The sequence below is a fragment of the Hevea brasiliensis genome, chromosome 12 (assembly GCF_030052815.1).
Source record: "Hevea brasiliensis isolate MT/VB/25A 57/8 chromosome 12, ASM3005281v1, whole genome shotgun sequence".
Taxonomy (NCBI): Eukaryota; Viridiplantae; Streptophyta; class Magnoliopsida; order Malpighiales; family Euphorbiaceae; genus Hevea; species Hevea brasiliensis.
The window spans coordinates 46,802,306-46,815,980 of record NC_079504.1 but is presented as its reverse complement, the minus strand read 5'-3'; the positions used below and the strand labels follow the sequence as shown (position 1 = coordinate 46,815,980).

The window sequence follows — 13,675 nt, the reverse complement described above, 5'->3', positions numbered from 1 at the left end:
GATAATCAAGATAATGAACTTAATCACCTAGTGTTAGAAATAAACTAGTGGGTTAAGAGGAATTTCAAGTTGATTAAAATGCTTAAAGGGTTTTGGGTAATTAAACATCACATGAGAATGGGATTTAGTTTCCTTTAAAACACTCTTTAGTTTGCTTAAAAGAGAAATTAAAAGAAATCAGAATCAACTTTCTTCAAACTTGTATTTTCCTTAATCTTGGCTTTGCCTATCCAAATCCCAATGAAATTTACTTCATGAACCTCAACTCTGGAATCAATTTTTACCATTAATTAATTAAATCTTTTGTTACTTACTGAAATTTTAGTTAATTAGTATAGTACTTAGAATTTTAATTGCTTAATTCATTATAATTTTCTTATTTTTCCAATTTAATTTGCTGCATCTGTTACTCTATTTTTTGCACAAATTATTGATAGCCCAAATAATCGTAACTTTTATAGTTTGGTACTCAAACAACAAATCTCTGTGGGATGATATCTTTTCTTTACTACTTAAACGACCTCTACTTGCGGAGTACGCAACCAAGTTTTTGGCGCCGTTGCCGGGGATTTGTTTTTTTTGATATTAGACAATTGATTGTTTGGTTAATTTGGGCATTTTATTTTTTATTTTAATTTCTCTTCTTTATCATTTTACTTTGAGATTTTCTTATTTTCATTTTTCAGGTACATATCTTTTACATTAAAAGAACAAAAAGTGCAGAAATTGATTTAATTTTTGATCCTGAAATTGAAAAGATAGCTAAAGCTTTAAGAGCAGAATCTAAAAGAAGAAAAGCTGAACTCAGAATTCAAAGACAGCAAGAGCAACATTAAGAGCAACAAGTGATAGAAGCTATGGCAAATAATAACAACAGATCGATTAAGGATCATGCTCTTCCTAATTTTGGAGATTTTAGACCGAGTATTATGAGGCCTAGAGTGGAAGCAAACAACTTTGAGTTGAAGCCCTCACTTTGTCAAATGGTTCAAAAATCACAGTTTGGGGGAGGTCCTACTAAGAGTCCACATGTGCACCTTGCACATTTTCTTGAGATTAGTGACATGCTGAAGATAAATGGAGTGTCAGATGATGCCATCCGGCTGAGATTATTTCCTTTTTCTTTGAAGGATTGTGCTAGGGAGTGGTTGCATTCATTACCTCCGGGTTCAATAACTACTTGGGATGAGTTGTCACAAGCTTTCTTAGCTCAATACTTTCCTCCTAACAAGACTGCAAAATTGAGAAATGAATTAACTTCTTTCAGACCAAGGGATGATGAGAGTCTCTATGAAGCTTGGGAGAGATACAAGGATCTTCAAAGGAGATGTCCATATCATGGAATCCCTAGATGGATGCTAGTTCAACATTTCTACAATGGTGTTTCTCCAGCAATTAGAAGTATAATTGATGCATCGTCAGGAGGTGATCTTATGGAGAAGTCAGAAGATGAAGCTTATTCAGCATTGGATAAAATTGCTTACAATAATTATCAATGAAGCTGTGAAAGAAATGAAATGAAGAAACCACCAGCTGGTGTATATGAATTAGATGCCATGAGTATGTTCAATGCCAAATTTGATGCTTTGACGAGAAAAATGGATAAGTTAAGCATGAAGGTTGACTCATCAATTGGAGGACCTAGTCATACAAAAAATGTTGGTGCGTGAAATATGCATTGTATCAATGATTTTCCTTCCTATGGGTAAGAGTTTGGAAATGAGCAAGTTGATTTTGTTGGGAATTACAATCAGAAACTAGTTAGTAATCCTTTTTCTACTACATATAATCCAGCATGGAGGAACCACCCTAACTTTTCTTGGGGAGGTCGACAAGGGCAGTAACAGAATTATCAACAACCTCCTAATTTCCAGCAACAATAGTAGAATTTTCAGCAAAATAGAGTACCACCTGGATTTCCACCACAAAGGAATCAAAATGCACTTATTCTACAACCACCAGTTTAGTCTTCAGACCAAGATTCAATTTTGAAGTCTATGATGGAGAATTTCTTAACTGCTCAACAAAAACAAGGAGAAATGATTCAATAATTAACTTCAAGGATATACCAGCTTGCCACTCATAACAGGATGTTGGAAAACCAAATAGCTCAACAAGCAAACTCTTCCAGCAAAGCACAAGGAAAACTTCCAAGTCAACCAGAGAATCCTAGAGAACATTGCAAGGCAGTGATCTTAAGGAGTGGGAAAATTGTGGGAGAAAAAGAGAAAGATGAAGTAGAAGAGGAAAAGAAGAAAGAAGATGAAAACAAGAATGAATTCACTTCGAATCATGATGAAGTTAATGAGGAAGCAAACAAGAAGAAGGAAGTTGAAAAGGAAGAAGAGGAAAATTATATGCCTCCACCACTATACAAGCCACCATTGCCCTATCCTCAGAGGTTTCAGAAAGCAAAGCTAGATAAGCAGTTCAGGAAATTTTTGGAAGTTTTGAAGAAGTTATACATCAATATTCCATTTATAGATGCAATTTCTCAAATGCCCTCATATGCTAAATTCCTGAAAGAAATTTTGTCAAACAAGAGAAGATTAGAAGATTATGAAACTATGGCATTAACAGAGGAGTGTAGTGCTCTCTTACAGAATAAACTTCCACCAAAATTGAAGGATCCAGGAAGTTTCTCTATTCCTTGTCACATTGGGGATACTAGTATTGAAAAGGCATTGTGTGATATTGGAGCTAGTGTGAGTTTGATGCCAGACTCCATTTGTGAAAAGCTGAAGGTAGGAGATTTGAAGCCCACCACCATTCCTTTGCAACTAGCTGATAGATCCATCAAATATCCAGTGGGAATTTTGGAGAATGTGCCATTGAAGGTTCGAAAATTTTTTATTCCTGTGGATTTTGTGGTTCTTGAAATGGAAGAGGATATTCACATACCTATCATCTTAGGAAGGCAATTTTTAGCCACAACATGGGCTATAATTGATGTAAAGAATAGCAGATTGACATTAAAAGTTGGAGAAGAGGAGGTAGAATTTAATTTGAATTAGACTTTAAAGAAACATCATGGAGTTGATCCTTGTTTAAGGGTGGATGTTATTGATGAGATTGTGGAAGCAGAATTTAAGGAAAGATATCCTGAGGACCCTTTGGAGAATTGTTTGGTACATAGTAGAACAGCAAAGGATGAAAATCCTGAAGTTGCAGTTTTTGCTCAAATTTTGGAAGCTACTCAAGAAGTTGTAGAAGATCAAGTTTTGCAAGTTGAAGAGTTGAAATATGAAGTTACACAACTATCTTTGCTAAATGAGAAGGATGCACCACAGGTAGACCTCAAACCACTTCCATCTATATTAAGGTATGCTTTTCTTAGACCTAATTCAACTTATCTTGTCATTATTAATGCAAATTTGAGTGATGTACAAGTTGAAAAATTACTGAGAGAGTTAAGAGCACATAGGAAAGTCATTGGTTACACCATTGATGACATAAAAGGTATAAACCCCACTTTGTGCATGCATAGGATTCTTTTAGAAGATAATTTTAAGGCTACCATTGAACATCAAAGAAGGTTAACTCCTAATATGAAAGAGATGGTGAAGAAAGAAGTCTTGAAACTGCTTGAAGCTGGGATTATTTATCCTATTTCTGATAGTAGTTGGGTTAGCCCAGTTCATGTGGTTCCTAAGAAAGGAGGTGTGACCATTGTGAAAAATGAAAATAATGAGCTGATACCTACTAGAATTGTCACAGGGTGGAGGATGTGTATAGATTATAGGAAGCTTAATAGTGCCACTAGGAAAGATCATTTCCCCTTGCCTTTTATTGATCAAATGTTAAAAACGTTAGCAAAACATTCATATTTTTGTTATTTGGATGGGTATTCTGGTTTTTTCCAAATCCCAATACATCCTAGTGATCAAGAGAAAACCACATTCACATGTCCATATGGCACATTTGCATATAGAAGGATGCCATTTGGCCTATGTAATGCACCAGCTACTTTTCAGCGGTGTATGATGGCCATTTTCTCTGATTTTATTGAGGAAATTATGGAAGTTTTCATGGACAATTTTTTTGTATATGGTTTTTCTTTTGATAATTGTCTATCTAACCTCTCTAAAGTGCTTAAAAGATGTGAAGAAACAGATTTGGTGCTAAATTGGGAGAAATGTCATTTTATGGTGCAAGAAGGCATTGTGCTTGGACATTTGGTATCACATAGAGGAATTGAAGTGTACAAAGCCAAAGTAGAAGTGATTGAGAAGATGCCTCCACCAACTTCAGTGAAAGGAATTAGAAGTTTTCTTGGGCATGCTGGGTTCTACCGGCGATTTATAAAGGATTTTTCAAAAATTGCTAAACCTCTTACAAATTTGTTAAATCATGATGTTCCTTTTAATTTTGACCACGCTTATTCTGATTCTTTTAATAGGTTGAAGGAAGCTCTAACAACAGCCCCTATTATGCAACCTCAGGATTGGTCATTGCCGTTTGAGATTATGTGTGATGCTAGTGACTTTGCTGTGGGAGCTGTACTTGGTCAGAAAAAAGAGAAGAAGACTTATGCAATCTATTATGCCAGCAAAACTCTAGATGATGCTCAAGTAAATTATGCCACCACTGAGAAAGAATTTTTAGCTGTGGTATTTGCTATGGAAAAGTCCAGATCATACCTGGTTGGATCAAAAGTGATTGTCTATACAGACCATGCAGCCATAAGATATTTGATGAATAAAAAAGAAGCAAAGCCAAGACTGATAAGATGGGTTCTATTGCTACAGGAGTTTAACTTACAAATTAAAGATAAAAAAGGAGCTAAAAATGTTGTGGCAGACCATCTATCAAGGATTAAGTATGAAAGTAAAGATGGAAATGAAGAGGAATTGCCAATTGATGAGTTTTTCTCAAATGAGCAATTGCTAGTTGTTGTTGCTGCATTGCCATGGTTCGCAGATTTTGTCAATTACCTGTCATGTGGAGTTCTCCCACCAGATTTGAGCTATCAACAGAAAAAGAAATTTTTGCATGATGTGAAGTTTTATACTTGGGAGGATCCATTGTTATTCAAGAGATGTAATGATGGCCTAGTTAGAAGGTGCGTGCCTGAAGAGGAAATAGGAAACATTCTAGAGCATTGTCATTCTTCTGACTATGGAGGTCATTTTAGTGTGGATAAAACAGTGGGTAAAATACTTCAAGCTGGATTTTATTGGCCACACATGTTTAAAATTGTGAGAGAATTTATTTTGAGATGTGACAGATGTCAAAGAGTGGGGAATATTTCAAGGAAAAATGAAATGCCACAACAAGGAATTTTGGAGATTGAGTTATTTGATGTTTGGGGCATAGATTTCATGGGACCATTCCCATCATCTTTTGGGAATAAGTACATTTTGGTAGGTGTGGATTATGTGTCTAAATGGGTTGAGGCCATTGCTTCCCCTACAAATGATGCAAGGGTAGTAGTGAAATTTTTGAAAAAGTTTATTTTCACTAGATTTGGAGCTCCAAGAGCTATAATCAGTGATGGTGGATCTCATTTCTGCAATAACAGTTTGAAAATCTTTTGAAGAAATATGGGGTTACTCATAAGATAGCTACACCTTATCATCCTCAGGCTAGTGGGCAAGTTAAAGTATCTAATAGGGAATTGAAGAGAATTTTGGAAAAAAACTGTTAATCATTCAAGGAAGGATTGGTCATTGAGGCTAGATGATGCATTATGGCGTCTGGGAATGACTTACAAAACACCCATTGGAACTACACCTTTTAAGCTAGTCTATGGGAAATCATGTCATTTGCCGGTTGAGTTGGAGCACAAAGCATATTGGGCAATCCGAACTTTGAATTTTGACTTAAACAATGCTGGAGAGAAAAGGTTACTTCAATTAAATGAACTTGAAGAGATAAGGTTGGATGCATATGAGAATGCTAGGATTTTTAAGGAAAGGACTAGATTTTGGCATGATAAGTATATTAAAAGAAAGGAGTTTAAAGAGGGTGATCTGGTTTTATTGTATAATTCTAGACTTAGACTCTTTCCTGGAAAGCTGAAATCAAGATGGTTTGGTCCTGTCAAGGTCATCAAAGTTTACCCACATGGAGCTGTGGATATTTGGAGTGAAAATTCTGGTTTTTTTAAAGTTAATGGTCAAAGGCTCAAGATTTATATCACAGGCCAGCCCATTGAGAAGGGAACAAGTTGTTTCCTTGACGATCCACCAATTCACTGAATTAAAGAGGGTCAAGCTACTGACCTAAAATTAGAGCTTTTTGGGAGGCACCCCAAAAATGTTTCCCTTATATTTTAATTTTTCTTTTATTTTGTTTCATCTTATATCCCATTGAACTCAAATTTGACATTAAAATTTCTTTCTGCAGGTTGGTGGTTATTTTTAAGAAAATGTGTATGCTGAATTGAAAGAATTAATGCCTGGGAAGTTGTTGAACCTTATATTTGTCTTCCATGATGCATACTATTTTTAACAAAGTCAAATCTGAACTAATTTAAGCTGTATGTCTGATTGCAGCAACATGGTGGAAAGAAAAGCCATTTTAGTTGCAGCATTTTAAGGAAATTGGTGAGAAATATAGGAACTTTCATGGTAATCAATAGCAATATGCTTTTGATTTTACTTTTTGGGTAATTAATTTTGATATAATGCACTGAAATTGACGTATTTGCCATTGTATATTTTGTGAAATTTCATAATACAATTTTGCAGAAATTTACTCATGTGAACAGTGTCTGCAGCAAAATTTTATTCCTTGTTCATAAATTTTTAATGATGAGTTTTGGGGTTGAATTTGGGTGTTATTCCTTGTGGTGTGATTGTTAATGTGAATATTACTTGAATAATGCTTTAGTTTGTGTTTGGTGGATTGATAGATTTTACTTATTCTTAGTGATTAATTGGGTTCCAATTGAATTTTGATTGAAATTTATGTGCAAATTGTGTTTTGGGGTTAGTTTTAGTGTGTTTAAGATCACATTTCTGGGTTTTTCATTAGGTCATTTAACACTAGGTTCAACATGATGTATGCTGGGGGTAGTGTCACAACCAAAACCTGTTCTGGGCACTTTAGATTGCTAAAAATGTAAAACCTGCCAAGAGTTTCAAGGGGTCTCACATGCCTCATGTAGCACTTCATGTACAATAACACGAGGCATGTCATTTTTCCCTTTTATCAACATGCCTCATGTTATTCATCTTGCACCAATTCACACAGGGCATGTCACCCCTCATTATTCTTAACAAGCCTCATGTTATACACTAGGTATATCACCACTTAAACCTTTACCCTAGCCATTTTATCCTATTTCTTCTCATCAGCCGCACGACCTAAGCTTTCATTGTTCCTTCCATGGTGCGCACCAAACAGCTTTCAACCCACATACCCAAGCTGCGAGCCATAAAAATGGCTGCCAACAGTAATTCTTCAACCCCCAACACCAAACCCTACACCATCCAATGCTCAACCAGAAACACCCATTTCATCCCCAAATCCCCAAATTCCCGATACAAACCCTAGCTCTCCACCTTGCCAATCCTCTCATTCCACCCCTAATCCCAACAATGCCACCCAAGACGCCACACCTCCCTCCCAAAAATAAACCAAATCTGCCCCTTCAGTTGTATATGAGACATGAAAAAGAAAGAAATCAGTTCTCCACTCCTCTGCTTCACCGAAACAGCCTAGAGTTGATTCCCCAAGACCTGTTACCTCCAGAACCCGCTCTACTGCCCAAAATCCTATCTCACCACAGGTTTCTTCTGCTCCAATTAGGGTCCAATCACCCCTGCATCATTCACCAACAGTTTCCCAAACTGCTCCAGTTATCCCTCCATCTGGAAGTCAGGTAAACTCATCTTACCCATGTACTTTTAGGGACTTTGAAATGAGGAAAAATTATGAGGCCCTTGCTAAAAAGAAAATTTTAGCCACCAAGTACATTGATGAACACAGTTTCAGGGAGATAGGGCTTTAAGAATCTGTTAGTGAATATTTGGAAAATATAGGTTGGAGTGATTTTGCTAGGATTTAAGAACATGCTTCTAGGGAATTGACAATTGAATTTTTAAGCTCATTACAATTGGACTTCCAGTCTATGCAAAGTAACCATAGGGACACCATTTCCTTTAGGTGTTTGGGTCAGGACAGAGAACTTGACACTGTTCAAGTGAATGCCTTATTTGGTTTTTGTAATGATGGAGCAAAAGTGATAGAGTGGCAAAGGACTATTTATGACCCCCTTACGTTTTGGAAGTCCATTGCACCATATGGGAAATACTACAACCCTAGTTCTGATAAGGCCTCAGCTATTCAAGACCCTGCTCTAAGATACCTGCAAAGATTCATGTGTTATACTATACTAGGTATAGGGCATAGTAATGGGGTTGTAGGAAAGAATGATTTATTCTTGTTATGGTGCATGAAAGAGAAGAAAAAAATAAATGGTGCTTATTTTCTTTGCTCTCATATGGAACATATAGTCTCTAAGCATTCAGCTGGCAGTATAGTTATTGGAGGGATGGTGACTATAATTGCCAAATCATTTGGTTTTAACCCTGACCAGTATGCTATGGTGTTTATGGTTGGCCAGTCTTTTCTAGATAAAATTATTATGACTCAAATGAAAATTTGTGTAAAGAAGGGTGATGTTTATGTGTTGGTAAATGGGGGACATGAGGGTACAGAGCAGCAACAATCACAGGGTATAGGACAGCATACTGATGCTGGTCCTTCTAGCTCACACCCACCTACTGCTGGACAATCAGACTTACTTGTTTTTCTTAAGGATTTGGAAGCAAAAATTGACAGAATGAGTGCAGCACAACAGCCTGTTTCTGATGCTAATTCTGATATTATGGTTGCTTTAAAGGCTTTAGAAGCTAAGGTTGATACTCTTGGTAAGAAGCAAGCCAAGCTTGAGAAAAAGATTAAAAAGAAGTTTTCTATATTCAGGAAAAAGCAGAAAATCCATGACAAAGAAATTATTGATATTTACAACAAGCTGGCGGCCTCTTTTAACCAGCTGCACAAATGGGGCCAAGACATTTTTAAAGAGATGAAGGCTATGGTAGAAAACCTGGATACTGCTTCTGAGAAATTCACTGAGCAAGTACCTGCAGTAGCAAATGAGCCCATGCCATCCACCAATGAAGAAAACCAACCAGCTGTCTAGTTTTAGAATTTTGTTTTTGTTAATTTCAGTTAGTTTCTGAAACTCTAGCTTTTAATTGCGCAAATTGGTCAGTTTGCTTTATTCTTCAACTGTTAATTTCCTGGTTATTGGAACATTTATATGTTTTATCTATTTGTAAATGATTTAATTTTTGTTTCTTTTAATTCTGTTTGTTTCATGAATCTTACGTTGGCTTATTCATTGTTGCTGGCTGCATTATTCTTTTTTGCTGTGATACTTGCACTATCCTTGTTATCCAGATTTCTATTGAATTGATCATTTTCTTTAATTTCTGTTTCTATTGACTATTGTAATAGCATTACTGATATTGCTTTTTAATAGTCATATAACTAAATTATTGACATACAGCAGCTGCTCTTCTCTTAACCTTGACAATTCTACCTCTAAGGTAACTTCTCGATATTCATCTGCTACATGTTGACACTGTTTCCCTTTCACATGCCTCATGCTAAGGGCCATACTCTACAATGAGCTATTTGCATTGCTTTAAATTTTCAAAATTTTTTAAAACCCACCAAAACTTTCATGGAGCATGACATGCCCCATGTTGATACCCCATATCAGTTCCTTAGCAGTTGGCATAGGGCATGCTAATTTACCTTTACTTTAACATACCTCATGCTTTTTGATTAACATGCCTCATGCTCCCAATACTTATAATTCACATGCCTCATGTACATATTCTGATCATTCACCATTACGCATGTACGTTCTACATAGTAACTCTGTTCCACTCTCTCTTAGTTTATATCTCTCCAAGTTACCATTTATTGATTTCATTGATATTTCTGCCACTTCGATTAAGCCAATGAGGACATTGTCTAATTTGAGTTTGGGGGAGGGCAAAATTTTTGCAAAATTTTTAATTCTTTTTATTTACATTACTTAAATTGCATTTCATTTATACATAGTTACTTAGTTCACATACACCATACACCTACACCATGTAAATATATACACTTGTATATAGATATTATATAGATCATGTATAGTTTTTATTTCAATTTTTTTTATTTTTTATTTAATTTTTGAATTCATTTTAGGAATCATGCATACATAAAAAAAATATAAATAAATAAATTTTTACCTAATTCTTAGAAGATTGAGAATCATTTTGAAAAGCAATTGAGTTTGCCTCTAGATGGGTTTGACAGATTGAAAGTTCCGGATTGATATGAGGTTATGAGATTCTTATCTAGGTTTATATCTTCTTAGCCAAGGGCCACCCAATTAATTACATTGAGTTTTGAGTGCTTAGAAAAAATTCTAGAATAAGAAATAACTAATTGTGTCTCACCAATCCTAGAACAAGCCTTCTAGACCTTTCGAGGAGAAATCTTATCATTCACTTGAAAAGAGAGATGATTAAGGCATTCTTTGAATTTTAAACCTACATTTTTAGCCTTAACCAACTTCATTTTAAAATTTCCCTTTGAAACCAATTTGAGCCTTCATTTATACCCCTTATTTCCTTGGCACCCATAATCTACCTAGCCATAAACCTAAACACTTACTTACCCTTTATGAGAATAATTTGTTTAAGCTTTGATTTAAAAAAAAAAAATTATTTACCACCCAAGTATATAAAGAAATGAGTTTGGGGGTGGATTAAAAAGGGACAATTGCAATGCAAAATTCAATGTTATTTATGTAGTCCCTAAAAGAGCTACAAAAAAAAAATTATATGCTAGCATTGGTGATTTATTGTAAAGTTCTTCCTCCCATTTGATTTAATTATTCTCATGTTTTGCTTCCCTTTTGCCTTTTCTTTGTTATATATATATATATATATATATATATATATATAACAAAGAAAAGGCAAAAGGGAAGCAAAACATGAGAATAATTAATTTGTTAAAAAGATCAAGATACACTTTTCTTATATATATATATATATATATATATGCCTTTTCTTTGTTAGCCACATTATTACCCCTTAGCCCCATTACAAACATTAAAAGTCCTTTTGATCTCTCAATTGTGTTTTGCTACATTAGTGGAGATTGGATTAGTTGGTTTGCCTATGGGATTGGCATATTATTTATCCATTTAAACTATTTCCATCATCATTTGAGATGTTTTAGTTTATGGATTGTTTTAGAGTCTATTTTAGCATGATTTCTCTATGTAATTGATTGGTTTGGGTTTGATGGAATGAATAATTGACCTAAGGCTAAGCGGTGATAACTTTGGTGAGAATTGGATTCCTTATATCTTGAAGGTGGGTATATGGTTTGTTGGTGGCTAGAGGTAAGTTTGAAAGCTTGAATGAGTGATTTTCATTAATCTAAGAAAAAGGTACCCCAATTGCATATAATTGTTTTTAATTTGCTTGAGGACAAGCAAAGATTTGAGTTTGGGGGAATTTGATAAACTCATTTTATATAAGTATTTTAGGGTAGTTTTGCATCCATTTTGCCTTTTTAGTTTAGTAATTTTATACTTTTAATGCTTATTTTAGTTAATTTGTTAATTTTAGTTTCATTATATTTGATTTTCAGAATTTTAATGTTTTTGATAGGTTTTAATAAGGTTTAAAGGCAAAAAGGTCCATATAGAAGAAATTCAAAGTGATTTGGAAGCCTAAAGTGGTGTGAAAAATGAAGAAAATTCGCTTAAAGAAGAAGACCAGCCGAGACTTTCAAGGGCCTCAACATGCCCCGTGTTGAAGGTCGTGTGAAGATAAGAGTTAGCCAGCAGGAATCCACATGAGGCATGTAAATTCACACTGGGTCGTGTAAACAGAGACTTCGGAACAAAACACGCCGAAAGTTTCATGGGCTTTAACATGCCCCGTGTGGCGGGTCGTGTAAATAGAGATTTTGGAGCAAAACACGCCGAAAGTTTCAGGGACTCCCACATGCCCCGTGTAGCTGGTCATGCAGAATCTAAAGGCTCCTCCTCCGAATCAACATGAGGCATGTGGAAAACAACTTAAATCAACATGAGGCATGTGGGATGGCGCTGGCAGATTTGTTGACATCGAAAAATTTTCTCTTTTTACACCTTTTGTCCTTATCTCTTTAGAGACTATTTTTAGGGCAAACCTTGAGGGGATATATAAGCATCATATTCTCATTTTTACCATAAGGAGAAAGAGAGGGAAAAAATCAAAAGAGGAAGGAAAGAGGGAATCATGCCATTTTTGGAGGAGAACACCTGCAGAGTGACATTTGAAGGAACGGAAGCGTAAAAAACACAAGTTTATACCATTAAATTCAAAAATTTTCACCTAGGGTCACATGCATCATGCAAGATTTATTTTTATCTATTTGATTTCAATGATAAAAAACATATTAAAACTCTTTTAATATGTTTTTTGGATCTGTATTTGCCATTTAAGATTTTAAAATTAATCAGATTAATTTTAGAACCCTAGATTAAATCAAGAACGATTACACTAACCTCTTGATGCACTGCAGCGTGTCCGCGCCTTTGAGATTTGTCTTCAGGACACCAAATGTTGTCCCTCTAGCTTGTCCACACCAAGAACACCTATGGCAGCCCTTGAACAGCTTCTAAAGCTTTTTCTATTAATTAGAAATTCAAGTTTTACCTTTTAAGAGATTAGAGATGTAAACAGGATACTAGAAACAATTTCTAGTGTTCTTAATTCAAGAGATTGATGGCTAATCTCTTTGAATTGATGAGAGATGAAGAAGAATAGATGAAAAGCCTCAAAATGGCATGACAAAGGAGAGGAGTGGCTGCTGGTTGTTTTTCTTTTCATAACAACACTTAAATAGCTAGGTTAACACATTAAACCCTTGCCACATGTCACCCTTTGATTAGCTCTAGGTTTAAGTGACCCAATCACATTGTGCCAAGTGTCAAACCTATATTTAATCTTGATTTTAATCATCTTACATGATTAAAAAAAACATTTGGCAAGCTTACGTGTAATCCCATGTGTCACCATCTCATGGTGCCACGTGTCACACTGTGAAATGACCAAAATGCCCCTGTGTCTTAATTTTGAGTTCTTAATCCAAAATAATTATTTTTGTTCTTCTAATTTATATCAAATATAAATTAATTATTTAATCTCTATTAATTAATTTCTCATTAATTAAATTCATATTTAAACACTTTAAATATAAATTTAACTTATATTATACATCCAATAATCTAGATTTGGTCAGGCTAGGGACTTTGCAATTTAATTGCAAATCAAACCTATTTAATTAATCAATTAAACTCTTTAATTAATTAATTAAATCATATTTAAATAGGTGATAACTTGTGTATGTGTGTGACTTACTAGGCTCATCACTAATTGGCAATGAGACCTGATATCAACTCTTAATATCATCAGAACTCTTTCTTACCATAAATGATTTCTCTAAATCATTTTATGCACCTCATAGACCATGGTTAACACCTAGCATAGCATGCCATGGCCACCCAATTAGTAATAAGGTTTACCTTAAATGAACCTATAATCATATGTTACCATGCACTAGAATCTCTCTGTTACAAAATCCCAACTCAAGCTGGAGT

General features: G+C 35.0%; 1 non-coding gene across 1 annotated transcript; it reads right to left on the bottom strand.

Annotated features, from left to right (window-relative positions):
* Positions 1-1,238: 1,238 nt before the first annotated feature.
* On the bottom strand, positions 1,239-1,345 carry LOC131171702 (small nucleolar RNA R71). The gene has a single exon (XR_009142360.1). It is a non-coding gene; the product is annotated as a small nucleolar RNA R71 (small nucleolar RNA).
* Between the last annotated feature and the right edge of the window lie 12,330 nt (positions 1,346-13,675).